This window comes from Oncorhynchus kisutch, linkage group LG20 (genome assembly GCF_002021735.2).
Source record: "Oncorhynchus kisutch isolate 150728-3 linkage group LG20, Okis_V2, whole genome shotgun sequence".
NCBI classification, from domain to species: domain Eukaryota; kingdom Metazoa; phylum Chordata; class Actinopteri; order Salmoniformes; family Salmonidae; genus Oncorhynchus; species Oncorhynchus kisutch.
In genome coordinates, this window is record NC_034193.2 from 5,931,985 (window position 1) to 5,936,746 (window position 4,762).

Sequence of the window (4,762 nt, forward strand, 5' to 3'; positions counted from 1 at the left end):
CAGCAGAGATGACTTGAAGTGTCAGGTTTCACACCCCACATTTGCATAGAGAGTGATGTGTCACATTTCCTGGCCTATCAAAAAATCAAATCAAATTTTATTAGTCACATGCGCCGAATACAACAGGTGTAGATCTTACAGTGAAATGCTTACTTAAAAGCCCTTATCTGACAATGCAGTTCAAATTTGAATAAAAAAAATATTTTTTACAAATAAGAAATAAAAGTAAAAAGTAATTAAAGAGCAGCAGTGAAATAACAATAGCAAGACTGTATACAGGGTATTACGGTACAGAGTCAATGTGGAGGCTATATACAGGGTATTACGGTACAGAGTCAATGTGGAGGCTATATACAGGGGGTACCAGTACAGAGTCAATGTGGAGGCTATATACAGGGGGTACCAGTACAGAGTCAATGTGGAGGCTATATACAGGGGGTACCGGTACAGAGACAATGTGGAGGCTATATACAGGGGGTACCAGTACAGAGACAATGTGGAGGCTATATACAGGGGGTACCGGTACAGAGACAATGTGGAGGCTATATACAGGGGGTACCAGTACAGAGACAATGTGGAGGCTATATACAGGGGGTACCGGTACAGAGACAATGTGGAGGCTATATACAGGGGGTACCGGTACAGAGACAATGTGGAGGCTATATACAGGGGGTACCAGTACAGAGACAATGTGGAGGCTATATACAGGGGGTACCAGTACAGAGTCAATGTGGAGGCTATATACAGGGGGTACCAGTACAGAGACAATGTGGAGGCTATATACAGGGGGTACCAGTACAGAGTCAATGTGGAGGCTATATACAGGGGGTACCAGTACAGAGTCAATGTGGAGGCTATATACAGGGGGTACCAGTACAGAGTCAATGTGGAGGCTATATACAGGGGGTACCAGTACAGAGTCAATGTGGAGGCTATATACAGGGGGTACCAGTACAGAGACAATGTGGAGGCTATATACAGGGGGTACCAGTACAGAGTCAATGTGGAGGCTATATACAGGGGGTACCGGTACAGAGACAATGTGGAGGCTATATACAGGGGGTACCAGTACAGAGTCAATGTGGAGGCTATATACAGGGGGTACCAGTACAGAGACAATGTGGAGGCTATATACAGGGGGTACCAGTACAGAGTCAATGTGGAGGCTATATACAGGGGGTACCAGTACAGAGTCAATGTGGAGGCTATATACAGGGGGTACCAGTACAGAGTCAATGTGGAGGCTATATACAGGGGGTACCAGTACAGAGTCAATGTGGAGGCTATATACAGGGGGTACCAGTACAGAGTCAATGTGGAGGCTATATACAGGGGGTACCAGTACAGAGTCAATGTGGAGGCTATATACAGGGGGTACCAGTACAGAGTCAATGTGGAGGCTATATACAGGGGGTACCAGTACAGAGTCAATGTGGAGGCTATATACAGGGGGTACCAGTACAGAGTCAATGTGGAGGCTATATACAGGGGGTACCAGTACAGAGACAATGTGGAGGCTATATACAGGGGGTACCGGTACAGAGTCAATGTGGAGGCTATATACAGGGTGTTACGGTACAGAGTCAATGTGGAGACTATATACAGGGTATTACGGTACAGAGTCAATGTGGAGGCTATATACAGGGGGTACCGGTACAGAGTCAATGTGGAGGCTATATACAAGGGGGACCGGTACAGAGTCAATGTGGAGGCTATATACAGGGGGTACCAGTACAGAGTCAATGTGGAGGCTATATACAGGGGGTACCAGTACAGAGTCAATGTGGAGGCTATATACAGGGGGTACCAGTACAGAGTCAATGTGGAGGCTATATACAGGGGGTACCAGTACAGAGTCAATGTGGAGGCTATATACAGGGGGTACCAGTACAGAGTCAATGTGGAGGCTATATACAGGGGGTACCAGTACAGAGTCAATGTGGAGGCTATATACAGGGGGTACCAGTACAGAGTCAATGTGGAGGCTATATACAGGGGGTACCGGTACATAGTCAATGTGGAGGCTATATACAGGGTGTTACGGTACAGAGTCAATGTGGAGACTATATACAGGGTATTACGGTACAGAGTCAATGTGGAGGCTATATACAGGGGGTACCGGTACAGAGTCAATGTGGAGGCTATATACAAGGGGGACCGGTACAGAGTCAATGTGGAGGCTATATACAGGGGGTACCAGTACAGAGTCAATGTGGAGGCTATATACAGGGGGTACCAGTACAGAGTCAATGTGGAGGCTATATACAGGGGGTACCAGTACAGAGTCAATGTGGAGGCTATATACAGGGGGTACCAGTACAGAGTCAATGTGGAGGCTATATACAGGGGGTACCAGTACAGAGTCAATGTGGAGGCTATATACAGGGGGGTACCAGTACAGAGACAATGTGGAGGCTATATACAGGGGGTACCAGTACAGAGTCAATGTGGAGGCTATATACAGGGGGTACCAGTACAGAGTCAATGTGGAGGCTATATACAGGGGGTACCAGTACAGAGTCAATGTGGAGGCTATATACAGGGGGTACCGGTACAGAGTCAATGTGGAGGCTATATACAGAGGGTACCGGTACAGAGTCAATGTGGAGGCTATATACAGGGGGTACCGGTACAGAGTCAATGTGGAGGCTATATACAGGGGGGTACCAGTACAGAGACAATGTGGAGGCTATATACAGGGGGATACCAGTACAGAGACAATGTGGAGGCTATATACAGGGGGTACCAGTACAGAGTCAATGTGGAGGCTATATACAGGGGGTACCGTTACAGAGTCAATGTGGAGGCTATATACAGAGGGTACCGGTACAGAGTCAATGTGGAGGCTATATACAGGGGGTACCAGTACAGAGACAATGTGGAGGCTATATACAGGGGGTACCAGTACAGAGTCAATGTGGAGGCTATATACAGGGGGTACCAGTACAGAGACAATGTAGAGGCTATATACAGGGGGTACCAGTACAGAGTCAATGTGGAGGCTATATACAGGGGGTACCAGTACAGAGTCAATGTGGAGGCTATATACAGGGGGTACCAGTACAGAGTCAATGTGGAGGCTATATACAGGGGGTACCGGTACAGAGTCAATGTGGAGGCTATATACAGAGGGTACCGGTACAGAGTCAATGTGGAGGCTATATACAGGGGGTACCGGTACAGAGTCAATGTGGAGGCTATATACAGGGGGGTACCAGTACAGAGACAATGTGGAGGCTATATACAGGGGGATACCAGTACAGAGACAATGTGGAGGCTATATACAGGGGGTACCAGTACAGAGTCAATGTGGAGGCTATATACAGGGGGTACCGTTACAGAGTCAATGTGGAGGCTATATACAGAGGGTACCGGTACAGAGTCAATGTGGAGGCTATATACAGGGGGTACCGGTACAGAGTCAATGTGGAGGCTATATACAGGGGGTACCGGTACAGAGTCAATGTGGAGGCTATATACAGAGGGTACCAGTACAGAGACAATGTGGAGGCTATATACAGGGGGTACCAGTACAGAGACAATGTGGAGGCTATATACAGGGGGTACCAGTACAGAGACAATGTGGAGGCTATATACAGGGGGTACCAGTACAGAGACAATGTGGAGGCTATATACAGGGGGTACCAGTACAGAGACAATGTGGAGGCTATATACAGGGGGTACCAGTACAGAGACAATGTGGAGGCTATATACAGGGGGTACCAGTACAGAGTCAATGTGGAGGCTATATACAGGGGGGTACCAGTACAGAGACAATGTGGAGGCTATATACAGGGGGATACCAGTACAGAGACAATGTGGAGGCTATATACAGGGGGTACCAGTACAGAGTCAATGTGGAGGCTATATACAGGGGGTACCGTTACAGAGTCAATGTGGAGGCTATATACAGAGGGTACCGGTACAGAGTCAATGTGGAGGCTATATACAGGGGGTACCGGTACAGAGTCAATGTGGAGGCTATATACAGGGGGTACCGGTACAGAGTCAATGTGGAGGCTATATACAGAGGGTACCAGTACAGAGACAATGTGGAGGCTATATACAGGGGGTACCAGTACAGAGACAATGTGGAGGCTATATACAGGGGGTACCAGTACAGAGACAATGTGGAGGCTATATACAGGGGGTACCAGTACAGAGACAATGTGGAGGCTATATACAGGGGGTACCAGTACAGAGACAATGTGGAGGCTATATACAGGGGGTACCAGTACAGAGACAATGTGGAGGCTATATACAGGGGGTACCAGTACAGAGACAATGTGGAGGCTATATACAGGGGGTACCAGTACAGAGACAATGTTCGGGGGCACCGGTTAATTGAGGTAATATGTACATGTAGGTAGAGTTATTTGTTAAGCGGAGCAGCACAGGGGACTCCGACCAGGAAACAGGGATGAATGAACCAAGATATTTATTGTAACACAGGGAGAGATGACGTGCAGATCCAGGGAAGCTCGGATGAGTTGTAGGAAACCAGATGTAGAGAGCTGAGGTTGGAGTGAGCTGGGTAGAGACAGGGTAAACAGGTCTGGAGAGGAATCCAAGGGAGTGATGAGTTGAATCCAGAACAGGGTAGCAGGGTGGTGAGATGTGGAACAGGAGACAGGAACCAGAGTCAGAGCGGTGGAACAGGAGACAGGAACCAGAGTCAGAGCGGTGGAACAGGAGACAGGAACCAGAGTCAGAGCGGTGGAATAGGAGACAGGAACCAGAGTCAGAGCGGTGGAACAGGAGA